Raw genomic sequence first — 24,737 nt, 5'->3', positions numbered from 1 at the left:
AGGAACGCTCGAGGCCTGGGAGGATGTTCAGTCTGGATGAATGCAGGTGGTGGCAAAGCTTTCAGATAAAGGGGAAAACTTCTGGAAGCCAAACCAAGAAATGAATGATTTCTTCCTGCTGGTGGTTCTGACCCAGACAGGCAAATTCTTCTACATCATGTAGTTTGAAGGCAAGACCTGTGAAAGTCAGGGTGGGGACAGGAGCCTTGCCTGATAGGATCTATCTCTGGTTGCTGATTTTCCTATTAGCTCTTACCTGAGTCAGCATTTTCTGCCACTGTCTTCCGCATCTCCTCCTCCTCCTCCTCCTCCTCCTCCTCCTCCATTCTGATCTCCCCAGCATCCTTATTCAATATTTATGTAATTGGATCCACCAAGGATGCTTCAATCTGCAGCAAGAGCTGGGAACTCCTCCAAGGCTGGCCTTCAGTCACTTTCTCTTGGTTGTACACCAAAATGCTCTCTTCTTCCCCTGGGACCCCTGGGAACGCTACAGGCTGAAGGCACGCTCTCTCTTTGTTTTGTTTTCTCGGGGCACTGGTACACATCCACCATCCCCCCCCCTCCCCAACCCCACAGGGTAGGGGAAGCAATTCTGTTGCAGGTTTTGGCAAATTCTTTTCCAGGTGCCATAGATTCTGCCTTGCTTTCTCATTGTGACTTGGCAAGAAGTAAGATGTCTACAGCCCTCCGTGAACAGTTCACCCTAGCAAGACCTGCACATGCACCTTGAAAGTGGATTTGAGTCGGGTCTATACTTTTTCCTGTTGCAATTAAAATTCCCAAGACCAGGCTGCCTGTCTCCTTCCATCAGTGGAACCCAAGCGACTCATTCACTCCCAGAAGCACACACCTCAATCAGGACGCTAAATAATGAAAACAACCTTGGACCTGCTGCCAAGACTTTCAATAAGTGTTCAGCATCGGCATCGATTGCCTACAGCACCGAGGGGCTACAGAGGCTCAGACAGCTCAGCTGCAGTCCACCCTCTCGCCCGCCACGAGAAGAACGTCCCTACTGTGGCTGCATCTAGGAAGTCTTGCAAGGTCAGTTAGCTGTGGAACCCCAGCAAAAACTGGAGGGAAGGAGGCAGGGAGTCTGTGCTGCACAGGCTTTCTTGCTCAACATCCTGAAGGAGCAATAATGTGGCAGGGAAGACATAAGTCAGGATTGATAAATACAATGGGGCTGTATTCTTCCCAGGTTTTCCATCCATCACTAATCAATTGGGACACTTTTTTTCCCCCCCGAAAGTTTGTACCATCCCTGAGAGCCATAACTGCTGACGAAGGTCCTCGGGCTGCTGAGAGAGTCAAGACAGCATTATTTTCCTTAGGAGGTTAAGCCATGTGGCTAACAGTGTAATAGTCCTATTGGTACTTTTATTCTTAGGAGTACATGTTTCTCCTGGTGGAGAGGAAACAGTAAGCTGCAGGCTTATCATGTGGATGGTGGCAGGCGTAAGCGGGGCTGGACCTAGAAGGAGCTACTTCCACAATCCAGGAAGGACCAGCATTGCAATATGGAGGTGGGGATGTTGGATGTCTGTTCCAGGGGTGACATCAATACCTTCCCCAGCAGCTGGAGACTGAGGAAATAGGAAGAGCAGGGAAGACGAGTCACGCATCTTTGGTGTGCCTGGCGCACAGAGAGAACACCCTGCGCCCACCGTCTCCCTCGTTCGGTGTTCAGTTTCTTATTCGTTGCCTTGTTTCCAGTCTTTCTTGTGAGTCTGTCTTTGGCCAGGATTTAATGTGGGTGACCGAACTGAGACTCCTGCTTGTGAATTTCTCAGCTGCCCCCAACCATCTCCCCCTCGGCTGAGACAACGTTGCTTCAGACAAAGAATAGCTTCACAGGCGGGCAGACAGACAGACAGACCACTTAAGAGATTCAGCAGCCAGGCAGGGCTGCAGCCCAGTGTTTGCGTATCAAAAGCCAGGGTACTAGTGGTGACGTTGGAGTGGCAGATCTGTTCTGGGTGTTCACGGTGTCGCCTTCAAGTGTCAAAGGTTTTCTGATTTTTCTGCATGATGACACATTTTGTGATTTTCTTTAAAAGTTTAAAAATCATACCTACATACACACATACCATACATACATCATACATACCACATATACATATATCAGACATACCACACACACTTTCATACACTATACATACACATATATTATAAATACCACACAGACAGCACCCATACACATGCATCATACATCACACGTGCGCACACGCGCGCACACACACGCACACACACACCACAATCCAACTCCTTAGTCGTATATTTGGAAGTTGGAGACAAGCATCAAAGTATGAAGACACAAGCGAGAGAACTGGACTCCAAAGGTCACGAGGACGGGATGCCCGCAGCCTCCTTTCCAGGGAAGAGGAAATGATGGGCTTTAAAGTCCCAGCAGCTCGCTGAACTCTAACAGAATCACCCACATCCTGCAGAGGACAGGAGCAGCTAAATGTTCTCCACGGCCCAAGGCAAAGAGGCTTAGGGGAGACAGGACCCAGAACTGTCTAATCCTGCCATCCTCAGAACAGACAAACAACAGGTGAGCAACAGAAAAAGGAAGAATTTTGCATCACCTGCGAATTCTGCTAAATGAAAGATGAGTAAGACACAGCCCCTGGTCTCAGGGGGACAGAAAAACAAGCCGTCAGGAGGTGGCATCCTCAGTAAAAAGGGGACAGCTACCTACTGCAGAAGCTGCTTGTGTAGAAGTGAGACGCCGCCCTTGGATAGTCAGGTTTCCTAAATGATATAAGTAAGAAAGCAAGGCAAGGGAGAAAACATTTTGTGATGGTTCATGGCTTCAGAGATCTCGGTCCTCAGAAGGCTAGAGGCACTACTGTTTCTGGGCTCCAGTAGCCATAACATCGTGCAGGACCAAAGCTACTCACCCTAGCAGCCAAGGACTAGGAAAGTAACTGAAAAGAGAAAAGACGAAAGTACACCCTTCAAAGGCGAAACCCCAGTGACCTTCCTCCACCCAGGCACCAGGTGCACCAGGTGCCACAGTGCCACCTCCCAGCTGCCCACCAGGGATCCAGTCAGAGTTCTTAAGACTTAACTGCCTCTAGAAATGTCTCCACACCCAGAAGGGGGCTTTTGTAGACTCCTGGGTGTCTCTCAAGCCAATCCAGTTGGCTGTCAAAATGAGAGGTCACATCTATTCTCCTAGCCTCGTCTTCGGGATATCCATTAGTCGTCCGTGGCTGAGTCACAAATTGCCTCAAAAATCAGCATTTAAAACAATAGGCATCACCTCATGGCGCTGAAGTCGGGACGCCCTTTAGCAGGACAAGTCAGGCTCGGGGTATCTCGTAAGAACCGGGCTAGTCCATCCGAAGGGGGGGGCAGGCTGAACCATGCCAAGGCAACACATTCACATAGCTGCCTAGTGCTGGCCACTCTGGATCTGCAGGCATTCATCAGAGGCAAAGACTGAGAAGAGGCAAGGAAGAAATAGCATCTCTTTCTTGAGGAGCAGTTAACCAATCAAACCCACACTCTGCATGGCAAAGGGAGGAATGCCACATATGGTGTGAATTTGTTTTCAAAGAAAAGAGGTCAAGACCATGATGGGAACACCCACTGAAACAGTCTACCTGAGCTAATGAGAGCTCACGCCAGACAGAGAAGGAACCAGTATAGGAAGGGCCAAACCAGGCCCTCGGAATGTGGGCGACAGTTGTATGGCTGGGGCAGACTGCGGGGCCACTGGCAGCGGCACCAGGATTTATCCCTACTGCTTGTACTGACTTTTTAGAACCCATTCTCTTTGGAGGAGTAACTTACTCAGCCTAGATATAGTAGGGAAGGCCTTGGTCCTTCCTCAAACAATGTGCCTTACCCTCTCTGAGGAGTGGATGGGAGGTAGGGTGCTGGGTGGGGGGAGGTGGAGGAAATGGGAGGAGGGGAGGGAGTGGGAACTGGGATTGATATGTAAAATGAAAAAAACTGATAGTTATTTTAATAAAAAGGAAAAAGAGGAGGAAGAGGAGGAGGAAAAAGAAGAAGAGGAAGAGGAAGAAAAAGCAGAAGAAAAAGAGGAGGAGGAGAGAAGGAGGAGGAGGAAGTCTCTAAACACAAAGTCCAGGCAAAACTGCATCACCTCTGGGGTGGAGTTCAGACAGTTCCACCAGACTTGGGAGTGTCTAAGGTGGCAAGGCCCAAACAATCCTCTAAAACACAGTGACAATATTCAAAAGGGTAGGGCAGGGCTACTGGGAGGCAACACCAGGGAGCTCTAAGCCCGAGCTTGGGACCTGGGTACCAACATGCTGTCTCGTCGGAGTAGGATACAGCCATGGGCATGAAGGCCTTGGGTATGAGACTGGACCGCCCAATTGCTGCCTAAATATTGGTGCAGAGGTGCAGCCAAGAATTCCCCACAAAACTGAAAAAATATCTAACTTCAGAAAGAACCACATCAAAATTTTGCAATCTAAACATCTCAAGTGAAATCACTTTAATTTCTGCACTTGTGTGAAGCTGCATGGTTTAAGAGCGCCATTTTTATTTTGAATTATGTAATGGTGGGGAGTGCGGGAGATTGCAAAAGGCTCCGAAAGGAGTTTATGGTCCAACATATTCCAGTTTGCTGACGTCCACCAGCTCTGGCGAAAACAGCCAGAGGAGGGGCAGGTGGGAAATACAGTCCGTGCACCAGCTCACCATAAAGGGCATGGTTTTCGTTCTCTCCTGTGTGTGCCAGCTGCTGGCTTCCTGCTGAGTTATGGGGACCTGGGCTCAGGAGTTCTTCAGCCATTGAAGAGAGACAAGAAATCAATGCTACCCTGGACTGATTCCTCCTGCTAGAAGCAGTCCTGCCCAGGGTCCACCTCTGCAACTGCTCGAATTAAACCCTCACCAGGCCACTCTGAATGTATCAGGACTCTCCCTCGGCATGTTTGACAGAGCGACAAGCTTCCCATCCCAATGTCCTTACAAGGTCCTCTGCGTATTAATTGACCTCAAATATGAGCAGACTGGGCTACAAGAAGGCAGGAACTGAGATGGGGGAGGGTGAGACAGCCCACACAGAAAAGCCTACCCTCCAGGCTGACTGAGAGAGCTGACTTGGCTGGTCCCTCCAGAGTAGGGAGCTTTGTGGTTGGCTGCCGCCAGCTGCCACAGAGGGCCAGCTGAGTCCAGGCGGTTTTAGCTACTGCCTTCAGCCTGGCTGGACTCCCTGGGGTGCTCCACCTTGGTCAGCAGCGTCAGGAAGAGTGACATGAGGCTAGACCCTCAGCCCTATGTGCTCATCTGCCTCCCCAGCAGCAGCTTGCCCTAGATAGCTTGATTTGCTCACGGGATTTGAAATTAGGGGACCATAGACTGAAATTCAGCTGAAGGACCTGGCATATGCAAATGAGTCACATAGCAGCCTGACTGATTTTGTCACAACCTGTATCTCTCAGGACCTGTTTATAAGAGATCCAGACCATTCTCTCTGGCGAGTCTCCAGCTGCCCAGGCGTGACTTAGCACAGAAATTTTTCTTGTGACACGGTAGCTCCACAGCTAGTGCAGGTGCTACCTGAATTATTGAACAGTGCGGATGTTTGCCCTTCCCGTCACACATTTTCCTCGCCACGGCTCCTTGTCAGGCCAATCATTTTAAATACGCAGCAGGGCTGAGCCAGAGTCCAGTCTTGTTTGAACAGTTGCCAAGACTCCGGGGCACCAGGCCTTCAGGGCTCCGGGGTCATGGAGTGGGGACACCAGCCCTGCAGGGCTCCAGGGTCATGGGGATCTCAGCTTTTGGCACAAATATAGCTTGGTGACCTCTAACTATTGTTCTGAAGGGATCAAATCTTAAGGCACCTAAAACCTCTCTCTTCCAGCTCCTTCACCTGTTTGGCTATTTTTGCTAATGGTACCACCATCTTTCCAGCGGCCCAAATCCCCATGTTGGCAGCACCCTTCACCCGCAACAGGTGACTGGTCTCATCTGGCTCTTGTACTTGTGAAATATTTCCCAATGCTACTCAGCCCATCCTGTTCTCACTACTCCTGATTATTGGTGGCATTCGACATCTAGATTTATTGATGATTGATTGGTTGATTTATCATTTGACTGGTTGTGTTGGGGCTCAAGCAAACACTGTCCCTAAGATACATCTCTAGCCCTTCCTCCAGGTTCTTGGCCACTCTGTTAGGAGCCCTTTACCCAATCCTTTGGCTATAATCAGACATATTATTGTCCAATACCCATTATTTTTATTAATGTGAAGATAAAGTCTGTTTCTCGTGTTATTCAGTGAGATCTGTTTGGATGAATTCTACTCCCTACCAAATTGACCTGTTTAAAGAAGCATATCACGAGAATCACAAAAGACAAAGTGTATAAGGGTCTTGGTTCAATACCAGGAATCCAGACAGTACCGAGGAATATGCACTCTCACGCTATCAGACGCTTTGCAAATGCTGGGTTCTCTGCTTTCAACTCTGCTATGGGTTGTTTGTTGCTTTTGAAACAAGGTCTCAGGCTGGCCTTGAACTCTCCAACCCCTGCTTTAGCCTCGAAGAGTTGGGTGTTGGGCGTGCTCCTGCCAAACCTGTTTCTCATCTTAAGTTTACTTTTTTTTTTTTAAGACAAGGTTTCTCCACATAGCCCTGGATGTTCTGGAACTTGCTAAACAGACCAGACTGGCCTTGAACTCACAGAGCTCTGACTGCCTCTGCCCTCCAGGTGCTGGGGTTACAGGTGTGCACCACCACTACTGGTTCTCACCTTCATTTTCACACACACACACACACACACACACACACACACACACACACACACACTAGAATATCCTGTGATATAAACACACATTCTCCAAACATGCAAAGATGGCTGATGTGCCTGTGTCTTTCTTTTTTTTTTTTTTTGGATTTTTTTGAGACAGGGTTTCTCTGTAGCTTTTGGCTCCTGTCCTGGAACTAGCTCTTGTAGACCAGGCTGGCCTCGAACTCAGTGCCTGTGTCTTACGTAAGCCATTTTTACTTATGATTTTCTTTTCATGCAACACCAGGGATTGAGCCTCATGCACAAGAGAGGGGCTCTACCGTCCAGCTGGACCCTGGCCCGTGTTACTCACAATTAAAGACTATCTCAAAAGGCCCCGTTCAAGGAGGGCCCGGTGTTCTCATCTTGGTGTCTTCATGACCTCTGTACCCAGTTGTTGCCACAGTTGCTTTGAACCACTTTTTCTCCTTTGTGGTTCCTTTGATTTACTGTGAATGCTCTAAGAGCAAAAGGAGCAATGTCTGTGTCCATTTCCTCGGCAAGCCTGTGGAGACAGTTCTGGGTCATCCACTGTCCTGGGCCCTGAAAACATGAGCGTGATGGACACAGTCTGTAACGATCAGGATGTCTGACTACAGACAGCTGTGTTCCTTTAATTTAAGCAGAGTGGCTTTTATTGTTTGACAGTGCTAGCTAACAGCATCTTCAGACAGGCCAGTGTCTATGTAAGGGCAACAGGAAATGCCACCAAGAGCTGTATGGACTAAGCAGCTCGACCAACAGCTCGGAGATATTTGAGTGGAAGTCAGTTGACACAGACTGAAGAAAGATGCTCCCACTCAGCTTGCCCGGGGATGCCTCTTCCTTCTCTTGTCCGTGTGAAGTCTCACATACTTGATGAAACCGCAGTGCAAACCTGCAATTCCAGTTTCAAAACCCGTGTCACAGATGCAGCTGTACCTTCCGGGATCCACCAGAGGACAAGCTGTCTGAGCTTGCAATGGGGATGAATGTGTTAAACTAGACAAGCCCTACTGCCAAAGAGCTCCAGCCTGAGCAGAGTCATGGATGCACACACACATCACAGGGGTACAGAAGGGCCGTGAAAGCCAGAGGCACAACCCTCAAGCCAGACGAGGGGTCTCTGTGTGAAGGGTAAAGCTTCACAGGCCCAGGAAGCTTTGTCTTGTTTGTTGCTGTGCTTGCTCCTATGGTACCAGCACATTCTATATGCAAGGCAAGTGTTTCCCACAGTAGGGCAAGCTCCAGAGTCTTAGGGATCTGGGGAAATGGCTCAGCAGATAAACTGTTTCCACCCAGACATAAGAACTGAGTTCAGATCTCTAGCACCCGTGTATATGCCAGGTGGGTGTGCAGGCCTCCCTACCATCCCAGTATTCAGGAGGGGAGTCAGGGGATCCATGAGGCAAGCTGTCTAGCTAGACAAACTGAGTCAGCCAGCTCTAGGTTTAAGTGAGGGGCCTGAAGCTCTGGGGTCAACAGAAAGACACTGTCTCAATGTACAAGGTGGAGAGTAATAGAGCAAGCACCCAACACCAACCTCTGGCCTCCATATGAAGACACAGGCACACACATGTGTGCCCATGCACTTGAATGTGGATAGACCTGCACACATCACACCCATCCACAGCCAATAAAGATACAGTTTATCCTGAAGGCACCTGGCAGCCATTCCTGACTTAACCAGTGAGTCACTGGGTCCTGTGTTGGCTGTAGGAAGATCTAGTTTGTTGGGAGAAGGGCAAAGTTAAAAGAAAAGAAAGACAGTTAGGAGTCTACTTCCTCTAGGAAGAGATGCTGGGAGATACCACTGAACCAAGGTGGCAGCAAGGCTAAGGAAGACCCAGAGGTCAGGATTATCTTAAGCCAATAGCAGGTGGCCAACAGCCTGGTTTGGGTGGCTGGGAGACTGCGGTATGCCAACACATCATGAAGTATGTCAAAGAGACTGCATATACCAAGCCATTGTGAGGTATGTCAATGAAACTGTGGTATGCCAGGCCAGCATGGGGTTTGTCTATCAAATAGAGGCATGGAAAAGGGCAGTAAGTTCCATCTCTAATACAGGAACTTGGAAGTGTGTGGACTACTCAGGTTGAGATGTTCAGGAAACAGCTGGGCCATCCACGTCTGGGCCTTGGGTGGCTTGGGCTGCACACTCACCATCCGCTGCCTTTTCGCCCCTTCCCCTTCTTGTCTTCATGACATCTTTTGGGGGAATACATGCGACTGTGAGAATGTGGCTTTAAATCTATGTGAATTAACACCTATACTAGGCAAGCCCACGCAGAGAACTGGCGTCTAGGCACAGGGCTGGGGACAAGAGTGCTCATGTGGCCCAGTTTGGGTTTACTGATGAGCACAGCTAGGCTTCATCTGGACCCATTAGAGAGAAGACGGTCTGGTTTTGTGGGGCTGACAAGTAGAGAATGCAAGCCTACCCACCTACCATCCAGGAGCCTTCTTTATCTTATAATTCTGGCTGCATATCAAAGCCTGGGTGTTACCAGAGAGTGCTTGGTTAAAGTCATTGTCACAGCTACTCTAGTGGATCTTCAGAAAAGTAAATAAACAGATTCCATGTTTTCTTGGAGTGGAGATATGTGTGGGGCAGTCCCACTGGCCATCTTGAGATACTCTGCCTGCAAGGCCATTTCCCTTAAGTGTTTCAAGACTCAGAGGAGTGGCACAATAAGCAAGGAGCTATGGGATTGTCCTCGCCTTCCCTCATTGGTTGATCCCAGCCAATCAGCAGGACTCTCCTTGCCTCACCAGCCTGCTTTCCGATGGCTGATGGAGCCAGGTGGCAGGCCTGATTAAATTGTTAAAACAACAAAGGTCACTTTACTCAAGAAGGTATCTAACACCTGGGCAGTGGTGGTGCACACCTTTAATCCCAGCACTCAGGGAGACAAGGCAAGCAGATCTCTGGTGTACAAGAGCTAGTTTCAGGACAGTCAGGGATACACAGAGAAACGGTCTTGAAAAACCAAAATAAATAAAAAAATAAATAAAAAGAAGGTATCTAACACATAAAAAGATACATGTTGTATTTTCTAAATAGGGCAAGCCATGTAGAACCCATTAACTTCTGTATCCTCGTGGGCATCCACAGTTTCTAGCCTCCTGGCTACAGCTCTTCATGTTGCACCTGCCTTTACAGACAAAGGGTACAGTGCTGTGAAAATTACTCTGTAAAGATGTGTGGCCTTTGCCTATGCTGCGGAATATTACGTTAATGTGTGAAGGTGTGTTACATTGTTTCTGCGGCCTTTGTTAACTCTGTAGAGGTGTGTTACATTGTTTCTGCTGCCTTTATTAACTTTGTAGAGGTGTGTTACATTGTTTCTACTGTCTTTGTTAACTCTGTAGAGGTGTGTTACATTGTTTCTGCTGCCTTTGTTAACTTTGTAGAGGTGTGTTACATTGTTTCTACTGTCTTTGTTAACTCTGTAGAGGTGTGTTACATTGTTTCTACTGTCTTTGTTAACTCTGTAGAGGTGTGTTACATTGTTTCTACTGTCTTTGTTAACTCTGTAGAGGTGTGTTACATTGTTTCTACTGTCTTGTTAACTCTGTAGAGGTGTGTTACATTGTTTTTGCTCCATTTGTTAACTCTGTAGAGGTGTGTTACGTTTGTTTGTGTTGCCTTTGTTAACTCTGTAGAGGTGTGTTACATTTGTTTGAACTGCATTTGTTTAATTATGTAAAAATGTGTTGCATCTGTTTCACCTTGCCTGCCTAAGGCACCTGATTGATCAAATAAAAAGTTGAATGGCCAATAGCTAGGCAGGAGAGGGATGGGTGGGGCTGAAGGGCAGAGAGAATAAATAGGAGGAGAATGCTAGGTTCAAAAAGGAGAAGGGGGAGAGAGTGAAGAAGAGAGAGGGGACATTTGGGACTAGAAGCCAGGCAACCGCCAGCCAACAGACATAGAGTAGAACACAAGGAAAGGAAAGATAAAAAGCCCTGAGGCCAGACAACCCAAAGAGAAACAGGTTCATTTAAGTTAAAAGAGCTAGTCAGAAACCAGCCTAAGGCAGGCCGAGCATTCAATACTAATAAGTTTCTGTGTCATGATTTGGGAGCTGTTTGACAGCCTCCCCACAAAAGCCCAGTACAGTACAGATATTAGAGAAATGTTCGCTCTGGCTACAGGCAATTAACTCACCAGGCTTCTCATATTCTTGCTATTTATCCACCTGTACAGGAACTAACAAGTGTCCTGAGCTTTAATCGCAGGAATGACCCGGAGGGCGTTAGCAGCTCTCTTTTCTCATGCTGAGACTGTACTAGCACGTTAGATAGCAGGTGGAATTTGTCTTGACCAGTTGGGAAACTGAGGCACAGGATGTGGAAAAGGAGGAGAATGTTGAGCAGGCACCGTTGCTCCCTCCTAAGCTGTAAGGACAAACAAGCCACACGTCATCTTGGAATCTCATATGCTGAAATAAGTGAAGGCACAGCAATGAAAGGACTTTGGGAAGGGGCAGTGAGAAGACCCTGGGCGCTCGTTTCACATGATGGAAATGTTCCAGAGCTAAAGATGGTGGCGGCAGGACGCCGTGAGTGTACTGAGTGCTGCTGAGTTACCCACTCTACAACCATCAATTTCAACCATGGTCTGGCGACTTACACATCCAATTTCGGCACTTGGAAAGCTGAGCCAGGGGAATTACTACAAATTCTAGGCCAGCTTGAGTTACAGAATGTCGCAAAAAAAATCATTTTATGTGAATCTCACCTTTTTCCACCTCATTTTTTCAATGCCATACCTCAACCAATGAATTCAGCTTGAAAACTCTCCCTTTCACCCAGATTTCCTCCCCAAATCTGGACCTTAGATACTTGGTTATTAACCAAGGGAGAGAAATAGGCTTCAGACTTGAAGCCAGCAAGAGAGTCATCCTTCTATGAGGACCTTCTTTGAAGGACTCAACAAAAATGCCAGGTCAGGGCCTCTGAAAAAGATGTGTTTGATTTCCATAAGCCATTTGTTCTGACTTGTGGTGTCGTTCTTGTGTTCAATTAAAACTTCATTCCAGAAATATCAGTGCGTTTAATACCTCCCCCACACCAACTGTACAATCTCACAGGCGCTTCCTAGATCTGTAGCAAGCCCCCAATTCCTTCAGAACAGGCTTGGCCAAGGCCTTGAGTGTCCCTGCCTGGCATATGGAGAGAAACATCCTTCTTCCTACCAAGGCAGCCACTCTTTCAAAGGTCTTCACATAGCTCCAGTTACTTTCAAAGGATCAAGTGCTGAACTCCAGGGTAGGTAGAGGATGTTGTCAATGATGAATCTAGAAAATGTCAAGATTTTCATTTCTGCTCACCCTGGAAGGCTATCCTTAGTCACACAGTCCAAAATGGCTTAACAGCACATCCATATTCCTGCCTGTAGGAGGAGGACAGGACAGACAGCAGAAGGTGCCATCGGCTGCTGTCCCTCTAGCTAAAATCTAGTGACACAGTCGGACTTAGCTGCAAGGGAGGCTGGCTGTGCACTCAACCTAAAAATAGGGCCAATGGGCCCTACCCCTAGCTGAGGAGCCATTGGCAGTTAACAGCCACTGGGGGAGGGGTCAGCATTTTCTTCAGTGGTGAAGCCAATAAGTCTTCTAGTCAATAATCCCCATCTTCACGCATGTAAGCAATACCAATTAAACACAGTGACCGGGATGAGAGTAGAAAGAGGACTTTGGAAGGGTCCAGAGGAGAGTGGGAGGGGAATAAGACAGGCTAATAGGAATGAATATGATCCAAATACCTAGATATGGAAGTTTTAGCTTCACCAGCCAACACAGCATTGTTTTCCTCACGAGCTCTGGGTTTAGTGAGCAACTCTACCTCAAAAGAATAAGGTAGACGACATGGGTGGGGCAAGGCACTTGAGTTCCTTCTCTGGCCTCTGTGTGCATAGGGCACACACACACATACACCCACACACGCATGCACACACACTGTTTTTAAAAATAGAGGTTTATTCTTTATGCTTTCCCCCCTCATTCATCTACTACTAGTTTTACCTTCTTGAAACACCTGTCCCTCTGGTTGTTTATAACTGCCCCCCCTCCCATTGATTTCCATATTTAAATCTATATTAAAACCTTATTTATTTACTAAATAAATTTTGTTTTAAACAACATTTGGGGACTTGGGCAATACCCAGGTCTGTGGTCTGCTCCCCAGAACCAGTGTGAAATAGTCATCTGAAGAGGTGGGCACCTGTTATCCCACCTCAGGATGGAGGGTGAGAAAGAAGAATCACTGGGAAGTTTGTAAGACAGCTAGCTTGGAGTGCGGAGATCAGCAACAGAACCAAGATAAGAACTGATACCATGGCAAGTGTATGCACACACATGTACACACATATCACACACATCATACACACACCACACACATACACACACATACTATATACAGACACAAACCTCACACAGACACATGCACACACATGCATGCTATACATACACATATACAAACATACCACACACACACACACACACACAAAGCATACATATACGCACACACACACACAATTTTTTTTATTTTAAAGGAATAGATTTTGGAAAAGATTCATATGAAAATCCCTGCCCATTCTTTCCCACTGGTGAACAAATTACGCAGTGAGTTCGGGTTTCTTATCTTGATAATGAACGTAGTCATAACACAGCCATGCTTTGCTAAAAGTGAGATGCATTATGAGAAATGCATCTTGGGTAGTTTCACTGAGGCGTGACCAGCACTGGGGACCAGGTGGTTTGCATATCCTAGATAAGAGAATTCTGAGACTTTTCCCTTCAAGTACCGACATTGCCCCCGTGATGTGATCATTTGGGTGATGAAGGGTCGCTGCAGCATTCTCTGCCTCCTGACTTTTTCTGAGACAAATTCTAGCGAGTCTTCCTAGAGAAAAATGTCCTGTAGCTCACTTCTCATCAGTCTGCCTGATGTGCTGGACATGAGGTCACCAGAATCGGCTACAGCCAGCGTCCACACTGAAGTGTTTTCCGCATGCTGTGACCAGTTCCAAGCATTCCACGACCATCACCGTGGGAGACGCCAGGTTTGGCTAAAGTGCAATATTTTCTTTCAGGTTTCCTCAAAGCTGGGGGAGGATGACAGTTTAACATTGTCTCTTTCCAGCATCTTCAGAGAGAGCTTGTACTCACATCAGCTTTCCACTTCCTGTAACAAGAGTTGATTGACTCTTGGGACCTTTCCATCTTCTTCATGGCCACTGTGGTTCTTCTCCGTCTTAGATATGGGACAGCTTCCAGACAAGAGCAGTCACCAAAACGGCCAAGCTGCAAGTGGACACTCTACTGTTTAAGCCAGAGGACATGATTGGCTGTCCCTATGGTAGACGAGGACTGTACTGACAAACCGGAAGACAAGGTGATTGTTACTTATTCCAAGTCTCTTATACAGCCTAACTGGCCTTGCAGACCAGCCACACTGGCACACCTATTACCCACAAGTGAGCAGGGACACAAGGGATGGGTTCCAGAGGGACCAGACACCCTGTCAGATCAGGTTGTTAGGCCTTGGTTGGTGGCCCTCGGTGTCTGAAGGGGAAGATCTGGAAGGCAGATCCTCCTATCTGCCACTGTTCATGACAGTAAACCGTAGTGCCCGTAGAGTGATGAAGGCCGCAACTCTGATGGGGCCTTGGGCACCTGGGCTCTCTGTGAGTGGTGATTTTCTATCCTGAGTATCCTGCAGGGGGTTAATTATCACCCTCAATGGGACACTTTTCTGGCTGTTCCACCACTAGGGGATACAATTTAAGGTCTCTCTGAAGTTGAGCAAGGACAGCAACAGTTGCATCCTTTGTTCCATTCAGCTGAGGCAGGCCCCAGCCCCCGCATCATTACAAGCAAGTACCGTTAATAAACTGCCAAGGGGCACTTGACCGTGGGGACAAGAGCTGCCTCTGACATGAGCCACTTAGTATTGTCCTCATGGCTAATACAGCCTTCTCCTAAGGACTCGCCGTCTCCAAAAGAGCATCAGTGAGTTCCAAAATGAATGTCCTCTTGAGGAATATGGCCATTTTTAATTTTTTTAATGTCTCCATTAAATGTGTAAACCCTCCATTTAAATACCAGCCATTGTCATTCACTTCATACAGTCCTGTTTTCCTGAGATGCTGGGACTACTCCCACTGTCGTCTATAAAACAAGATGCACCAGGTAGCTTTGAAACTGTGGGCATTCTCTCTCTTCCTCTAACAAATGATTTCCCAGCATAGAGGATGAGCACGGTGATGAAGCCTCCTGGTCGTCCTCACAGTGCCTGTGGATGAGGAACAGAAATGCCAGGCCTTCATGATGCAGTTCTGGTCTGGGAACTGGGGTGGCTATCGTCACTGTCAGCTTGACTAGATTTGGAATCTCTAGGAGACCAGCGTTGGTCATGTCTTTGATGGCTTCCACAGAGGTTTCACTGGGGGGTGGAGACGAGCCCTGGATGTGGGCGAACCCCACCGTAATCCGGACTGAATGGAAAGGGGAATGAGGAAGTCAGGCAAGCACAGCCTTGATGCCCTCTGCTGCCTGACCCTGGGCACAATGCTACTCCAGGTCATCTCAGCCAGAAGCCACTCTTGCTGCCCTGATGGACAGACCCTCAAGCTGCAAGCCAGCATTAGCCAGTCCTCCCTCAGGTTCTTGTTTGGTATTTTGTCACAGCCATGAGTGAAGTGACTATTTCAGGACCCTGAAGTTGGAGCTGGGATGACATCTAGAATGTTTGGAGAACCCTTTGTGATTTGGCTCACTCATGTGGTAGGCAGGCAGGGCTCACGGTGTGGGCTTCCAGAGTCACTAAATGTCCTAGCAACAAGATGGGGACACACACACAGACATGCACACAGACACACAGACACACAGACATGCACACACACACAGACAGACACACAGACATGCACACACACAGACACACACACATATATACACACAGACACACACATACACACACAGACATGCACACACACATATACACACATACACACACATACACACACGAGCCTGCTAGCCAAGTGAAAACTGCCTGTCTTGTGCCCCAGCCTCAGAAGTCTGCAACACTGTAGTCATTAGAAGGATACTAAATCACTAGGTTCAGCTCACATCTGAACAGAAGGAATTAGCTCCACTTTGTGGCCAGGTTGGGGTGGGGGCACCATAACACATGCACACATGGTGTGTCCCCATGCAGAGGCCAAAGGTCAACCTGGAGTGTCATTCCTCAGGCACGTCAAACCTTATTTTCTGAGACCAGACACATTATTGGCCTGAATTAGGCTGAACTAGCCAGCCAGAAAGCCCCAGGGGTCCACCCCAGTGTGAGATGACAAACCCATTCCACCATGCCCAGCGCACGCTTTGTTAAGTGGGTACTGGGGATGGAAGACAGACCTTCCTGCTGTAGTCAGGTGACATTTTAAATAGGGTTTCAGATTTGTCCTCTCCATAGAAGGCAGGAGGGGCAGAGGTTAAAGCGAGTGTGGTCATGTACTGCCTGGCTCTGTAGGCCACTGACGTCTGTACAGAAGAAGACCACAGATCCCAGCAGTTCCATCAGAACCTGGTTATTCCTCCTGACTCTCTGAGAGGACACGAATGGAAAAGAGGCTTTTCTGCCTCCTATAAGGCCTTTCCTATCCCTAGGCCCCTGGAGGAGACAGTGCCCTGTGGCTATTCTGATGATCCCGGTCCCGCAGAGAGGGAGCTGTGCACACTTCAGTCAACTCTAGGTGTGCAAGGCTTCACCCACTCCTGAAGGAATCACACGCTCAAGTCAATCACAGTGTTTCTATAGACACGAGCCCAGCCCACATCCCACCAGGAGCTGCCCAGCCCAGGGCGTAGCAGGATTTGCAGATCTCTATGTCGGGAAAGGGAGGAAGGCACAAGGAGACATTGCAGGCTTGGGCATGGTCTTCAGGAGTCTGCACACTGAGGAACAGATAGTCTTTCATAACCCCCTTGCTGGTGTTGATGGGGCCTGAGATCTCGGGATACAGCGCCCTAATATGGCATGGGTACCTGGGTGGCAAATGGACATTCTAATTCCACCGTCCAGTTGCACAGCTGGAGAGGCCCCAGGAAGGTAGAAGATGGCCAGCATACCTAGATGGCCTAGAGAATGTGGTGACTGAGATCCCCCGGACAAAGGCAGGAGCTGATGAAGGCACAAAGGCTCCAGGCACTGGCTGAAGATCAAAGGGAGGGCTAGGCAGCTAGCTAGATGCAGCGACCTGCTGTTGTTGACAGCTCAGCACAGAAGACCTTTGCCGAAGACAGCGGCAAACACAGAATGGATGGAAAAGCTTGACCCTTGTCTATGCTGGGCACCAGGGGCTTGACACGAGTCACCCATCACCTGATGATGGAGCAGGGGTGGGAAGGTGCCTGCTGGGCGACAGAGCAGGTGCCTGCAGCTGTGTGTGACGCCACGGAGCATCGGAGCACACTTTCATTCTCAGGTGACATCATAAAATGTGTGAGGCAGACACTTGCGGGTTTGTGCCCTCGCTATGGCCGCAGACGGGTTGCATCTCAAAGGCGTCTTAAGCGCTTTCTTCAGCCTCCATCTTCTCGCACACCAAAGGGGAAACTGAGGTAGTAGAGGTGGCAGAGATGGAAGACTTAGCAGAGTTCCCAGCCTCGAGGGAACAGTCAGCAATCGCTGCTATTTTTATGGTTGCTATTTTTACAGACTCCGTGGACAGCTGCTGCCAGACTTTGTTTGGTTTTGTTGCCCAGCTTTTCTTCCTTGGAGAAACCAGTCGCCACCAGCACGTGGTTGTGATGCTCAGCTAATCTGAGGACCCCAACCACTACTCACAGGGAACAGGCAAGGGACCAAGTCCCGTCAATCAACCCTCCCAGGAACTGAAGCCTAAACACAGACCCACAGGAAGTTAGCTCTGGCTGAATCACACTGTGACTGGAAATCCTTGCTGGGTTCCCAGAGCTGTGCCTGCTGTCACCCTCCCAGGGTCTGAGTGCCAACTCACTTCCCTAGTGACTAAGTCAGGTCCATGTTCATTGAATGAACCTCCCATAGCTTAAGTCAGTAGAGACTTTTTATTTATTTATTTATTTATTTATTTATTTATTTATTTATATTTATTTTGTAGCCCAGGGTCCCTGCTGGACAAAAATTCCTTGGTCCATATCTCTACAGCGATGGTCATGTGAGCGGGGGAAAAGAGACCTGTCCCTTCCTCCCTTCTTTCTTCAAGTCGGGCTATCAGGACATGTATGTATATGTATATATATGCAGCTTATTGTGAATATTAAAAGCTTTGTAAGTACAAATGGATGACGGGGTGGCCATATGGAAAAGACTAAATCGATCTATATATGAGGATATAAGGCAAAATGATCTAAGATTTAAATATGTAAACTGAAACATTAAGGCCACCAGAAGGAAGCACAGGTGAGTGCTTTACACTTTCGAGTCAGGGTGACCTTTCAAAGAATGGCCCATTAAAAAGAAAGTATTTTACTGGGCATAATGGCCAATGCCTTTAGTCACAGCACTTGGGATGCAGAAGCAGACAGATCTCTGGGAGTTCAAGACCAGTCTGTATAGCAAGCTCCAAGACAGTCAGGACTATGAAGAGAGCCCTATTCCAAAACAAAACTAAAAAGAAAGAAAACCTTTCTAAGTATCACTACATATAATTAAAAACACCAGAAAGTAATAGCGAAATAAATGAGGAGCAGAAAATAGATGTGATGTGAGGTAATTCTCTTCCTAGAACATCAGCAGCTCCTAGAAACGCACAAGAAAATAAGAATGCAGGCAAAAGGTGCTGGGAATCAAACCTGGGTCCTCTGGATGAGCTGTCAATGGTCCTAATTGCTGAATCAGTTCTTTTTAACTGGAAAGCTAAGACGTTTACATGTAGGGGTCTCAGCTGTGGCTATTACTGTGATTCCTTTTCTCCGGATGGATCTGTGGGCTCTTTCCACTTTCAGGGCCTTATCTGAAGTGCAAGGACACGATCCTGTGTGGGTTCAGCACTGCTGAAGGGTGGAGACAGATAGCACAGGGCGTCAGAAGCCAGGGAGAAAGGAGGAGCCAGCCTGGTTTGTTTGTAACAACCATTTCACCTCGCGTGGGAGCTAACTGGAGTCACACAGCAACTGTTAAGCCCTTCTGAGGTCAGCGCCCCCAGTGACCTAATTCCCTTCCGGCAAACTCCTTATATTAGAAGTTACAGCATTTCTCAAGGGGCCCTGGTGATACAGACCAATAACCTCAGCTGAGGAGGCTGAGAGGGGAGGACATGACTGCAAGGTCAACCAGGGCTACACAGGCCGACTCTGAAAAGACAATCACGTTCCACCGTGCATCGCATCACCTCCCTGGGATTCAAGCTCCCAGCGTGTGCACTCTCTGGAGATACATTCAAACCTACCCAACCCATGGCCACTTCTCTCCTCGTTTCTACGAAATCAGGGTTTTCAAGCCCAACATGTGACCCAGACCGTGGCCTTGGTGTGGTTTCCTGTGCCTTGCTTCTGACACTTAGCCTAATGTCCCACAGTTCCATCCCCACTGAAAGAAATGAAGAGACTTTGTTCTTCCTGTGGCCAAATAATATTCCACTGTGTATGTGAGCCGTTCATCCGTAGATGAAGCTGGGTTGACTCTGCCATCGCCGGCTCCTTCAGGACCACCGTTGTGAAGTCAGGTGCCGTTCTAATGCTGTTTCTTTGCCGTGGACCATTTCTTCTCTTGGGAACTCTCAGGAACATTCTCTTGGTGGCTGGTATTTCCAAAACCTCATTTTGATGTGCTTTGATGTGAGGTTTAATTACTGTTACTGATTATTGTCCTTTCGGGAACTTCAGAGGGTCTTTTGACTTTATTGGGTGTGTGTGTGTGTGTTGTGAGTGTATGGTGGTGATGACAGAAGCCACAAGAGAGTGGGATCCCACCCCACCCCCCTTGAGCTGGCGTCAGGTCTTCTAGGAGAGCAGTGGGTCTTAACCACTGAGCCATCTCTCCAACCCCCTACTTTGACTTCTATATCCTTTGGTTTTGGAAGTATCTCTTAAATCATGTCTTCTGTGATTTCCTCTCTTCGGTGACTTTCTAGCTTTCTTGCCCGAGTCGCAGAGCTGAGCTGGTGAGCCAGTCCTCTCACTCTCCCTTTGTCTCCCAAATCTGTCTTCCACATCCTCCTTCCTGTGCGACTCGACAGTGTGAACTTCCCCCTTTCTGAACGTGACTGTTTCTATACCTTCAGTTTCCCAGAGCAGTTTCTTGTCTCTACTTTTCATAGGAACCTAAATTCCTGTTTTGTAAATGGGTCAGCCTTTTGTCCTTTCCTCTGCTCTCTCCAAGATGCTTTTTGTTCCTTTTCTCTTTGTGTCTTTCTTTTTCCATTATTTTCATCTTGCATGCAGGCAATTAACCTTCCACCATCCTAAGTGTTTGCCTTATAGTTCCCAAATCCAGTGTCTCTTGAATTTTTAGACTTGTTGATTTAAAAAAATATATAAAAGTAATCGAAAAATGTGTTCTCATTTCTGAAGATCCAAAATTAGAAAAATTTAGGGAGAAAAATGCAAAATGTGCTCCATTCCCTCCCTCTCTTGGTCCTTTAAATGACCACTAATATCAGTTTGGCGTGGCCAGACAAATGTCTCCACACAGACCAGTCGCTTTCAAGTTGATGCATACATGATAAGCTGACTTTCATACCTCTCTCTCTCTGTTACATATGAATGTTTTGTAAGTGTGTGTGTATTGTTCATGTATATTTGGTGTCTGTGTGTATATATGTTGCTTTAATTTGTGTGTGTGAATATGTATGTCTCACTTTAATTTGTTTGTTTAACCCACAAGTTATTTAATATTTGTCTTGAATGCCCAGTATTTGAGTACTAAAAGATCATGTTCAAATGTAGATCCCCAAAGTCTCTTTTAAAATCTGGGAAGTCAGGGCTGGAGAGATAGCTCAGCAGTTGACAACAGCACCGACTGCTCTTTCAGAGGACCCAGGTTCAGTTTCCAATCCACACTGTGGTTCACAAACAGGGATCCAGTGCCTTCTTCTGGCCTCCACGGGCCCCAGGAATACAAATGGAGCACAAACATACATGCAGGCAAGACGCCCATCCATACAAATGAGATCCAAAAATAAAATAAAATCCAGAAATTTGTAAACATTGAATCCATTTACCCATATCATAAACAGCATCTTTAAAAAGATTTCTTTATTTTTCGTTATGTGTCTGTGTGTAGATGTGTGCACATGAGGTTGCCCACACAGGCTGGAGGCATGGGATCCCCTGGAGCTAGAATTACAGATGGTTATGAGTCCCTGACTCCCGTATGGGTACTAGGAACCAAACACAGGCCCTCTGCAAGGGCGTTCCTGCTTGTCATCCTGGAACCATCTCTGGTTTCCCAAAGAGCAGTTTCCTTAGGCTCTCCCGGCCCCCCTGCATTGTGCTTAGTTGTCTGTCATCTGTCACCAATGGAGTAGAGAGCTCTATACAGAAGGCTGGTGGTGCGTGCTCTAGAACTCTGAGGAGGGTAAGGACAGGACAGAGGCAGCCGGAGAAAGAAGGCCTTCCAGAACGACACAGCAGGTGGCCAGCTCGAGCAGATGCGACCTGGTGTCAGAGCGATGATGGGGTCTGGAAAACGGCCCCTTGCTTTCTCCACCCATACTGTTTCTGCCAATCTTCACCAACTCACGCTTCGTTACAGCAATGCGCACTTTCTGGTTTCCGAGGGGTGACTAAGTAGAAGGCTGGGGTTGGGGGCAGGAAGCACAGAGCTGATCTGCTACAGCCATGGTTCTCAGCCCCCCTAATGCTGTGACCCTTTAAACACAGTTCCTCATGGCATGGAGACCCCCATAACATTATTTCATTGCTACTTCATAACTGCAGTTTTGCTACTGTTGTGAATCATAATGTAAACATCTATGTTTTCTGATGGTCTTAGGGGGCCCCTGTGAAAGGGTCATTTGATCCCCAAAGGGGTCAGGACCCATAGGTTGAGGACCACACCGCTATGGGAAGAGGACATCCAGGGTGAACTCTCTACCAATATGACCTTATCATGAATGGCTACCATTAGTACTCAAACAGGCAGCCGCCACGGCCAACTGTTTCTCCACGCTCACCACGGCCACTTTCTCCAAGCTCAAGGGTGTGGTGCAGTCATTTCTCTCTAAGCAAAATCCTTTACGCATTCACAGGAAAGTGGTCACAGACCTTATCAAGCAAGCTCACCATGATTTAACTGTAGATATAAGCTGAAGAACACGTTTTTCTTTTTAACTAACTTTGGCATTGTAAAGCATTGGAGAAATCATGACCATGGGAGGCAGTGAATTGTGGGAATAGACTACGCAGTGCTGGAGGGATGGCCCAGCCGTGAAGAACACGGAACACCTGATTGCAAATGACTCAAGGTTGGCTCTCAGCATATCAGGCAGCTTATACTTGACTATAACTTTAACTCCAGGACATGCAACACTCTTCAGGTACCTTCACACACACGCGTGCACACACACTCACACACATACACACATGTACAAACAGACGTACATAGACACATGTATACACATACATACACACATGCACACACACACACGTACACATACACATACTTTACAAATAATCCTTAGGGTGACTGGAGAGATGGCTCCATGGTTAAGAACACCTGCAGAGGGCCAGTGTTTGTTTGGTTCCCAACATCCACATGGGGCTCACAGTCACCCGAACCCTAGTTCTGGAAAATCGGACTTCCCGCCTCTTCTGACATCCTTGGGCACCAGGCATGACATAACACACAAACATATATGCAGGAAAAATAACATAACAATAAATAAATCTAAAAACAAATTACTTGAAAGAAAAATAAACATATTTCAAGCTAGGCATGGTGACGCACACCTTCAATCCCTGCCCTCGGGAGGCAGAGGCCAGCTTGGTCCACAGTTCTGACCCATTTTAATCTGTTCGCACACAGATACATGTTAGTGGTCTTTTGTAAAGCCTTCGATTTGGTTTACGCTCTCCATTTGCTCAAGTGGAGCCCAGAGGAAAGGGTCTGTACCCCGGTCAGCCTCCATCACCCACAGAGCTCCCCTGGGCCCTGCTCACAGAGAAGCCATGTAGGGTCTGCACCCCGGTCAGCCTCCATCACCCACAGAGCTCCCCTGGGCACTGCTCACAAAGGAGCCATGTAGGGGCTGCACCCCATTGGCCTCCATCACCCACAGAGCTGTCCCTGCTCACAGAGGAGCCATGTAGGGCCTGCACCCCGTCAGCCTCCATCCCACAGAGCTGTCCCTGCTCACAGAGGAGCAATGTGACTTCTGCCTCTTCGTCTGCCTCCAGCCCTCCTCCTTCACTCCCAGGGGTCCTCTGGCTGGTCCCGGGGCCTTGGCTCCGAGACCTGTACTGAGGCCCGAGGCGCACACTCATGACTACCACTGCTGTTTATTTTGCTCTCAAGGAGAACCAACTCTCCCCGCTAAATTGCTTCACTCAGCCACACTCACAGAGCTGAAAGTTTGGGCTTCAGTGAGACATTCAGTCTGAGTGGAAGGATTCGGCTGTTCCAGGGTCACTTTGTTTAGGAGGGAACCAAGGAAAGGAAAGGGGCTGCGCAGACCAGTTTCTAACATGGCTCTTTCTCAGGCCTAGTCCTGGCGTTCTTCTGATCTTATATTGCTGCCATGATTCTGCTTGTTTACTTCCAATTAGTCATAGAGAAATGGAATTCTGCACCATAATGGAGCCTAAATCTTCAAATCACTTAAGACATACAGCTCCTGGGACATCCTGCATAATGTAATAAGTTTCTCCAAATGTGGCCTAATTATAAATGTCCTTTTAAGTTTTGTTCCCATTGGGACCAAATGTCTACAGTTAAAAATAATCCTTGAAACAGGTCCATGTGGCCACAAAACTCCTCAGAATCACTTAAATGCTATCCAGCTTCTCGGGGTATTTTTCTCTGCTGTTCCTGTGATAAAAGCCAGAGGTCCAGGAGCAAGAGGGAGCCAGGCCACCCTTCGACAAGACTAGGCCTGCGGGGTTCTTCTCTCATCTGACGGACTCTTCTCGGGGACCGGTGGTTCATACCATCCTCAGTCACACGTTAAGTCATGGGCGTCCGGGTCAATACGGTGTCCTCCTCTCCACACCCCAAGAACACCACACTGCAATGCCTCCAGCTGAGTGCCATGGAGTCCTTGATTCTGCCCCAGATGGGTTGTCCTGCTAAGGCCTCTCTCTCCATCCTCATGGCTCAAAGTATTTGCTCTCTAAAACCCTTGAAACAAATCTCCCTTCAAAGGAAACCCTGCTTTTCCGACACGGAAAGCACACTTGGTGGCTGACCAGCATCTATGACTTATGTGCCATGACTTAGCCAGACTGCTCTCCTACACAGCAAGTCTCTACAGCTGCTCCCAGGTGTGGCCTCCTTTCCAACATCTCCATTTAATGCTCAGTTTAAAGAGCAAAACCTGAGTTTTCCCCTGATCTAGTCTGCTGCCCTGAATGTTGGGTTCAGATACCAGCAACCGTTCTGAAGTCAGACAGACCCAGGCTCAAACTATAGCTCCACACGAATGGCTCTGTCGGGTGGTCTGTAACGTGGGGATGATAACACCATGACTGTCCAAAGTCACCATGCAGACTGAGATGCAGAGGAGCAGTCTAAGCACAGCCCAGAGACTGCTGCGGACAGCAATGACAGGACCTATCACCCTTGGATGCTCAGATGGCTTCTTCCAGCTATGATAACATTAGTGTAGGCTGGAAATGCCAGAGGGATTCAAGCCAAAGATGGAGAGAAAATACTTCTCCTCAGTCCTCTGGATGTTCTTCCAGCCCATAAGAGAATCAATCAGCTGGGGGAAAAGAGAGGCTGCAGCCAGGCTCTCTCTCTCGGGAGGACATTTCCAGACCTTT

The sequence above is a fragment of the Chionomys nivalis genome, chromosome 17, assembly GCF_950005125.1.
Source record: "Chionomys nivalis chromosome 17, mChiNiv1.1, whole genome shotgun sequence".
Taxonomy (NCBI): Eukaryota; Metazoa; Chordata; class Mammalia; order Rodentia; family Cricetidae; genus Chionomys; species Chionomys nivalis.
This window is presented reverse-complemented; position numbering follows the sequence as displayed.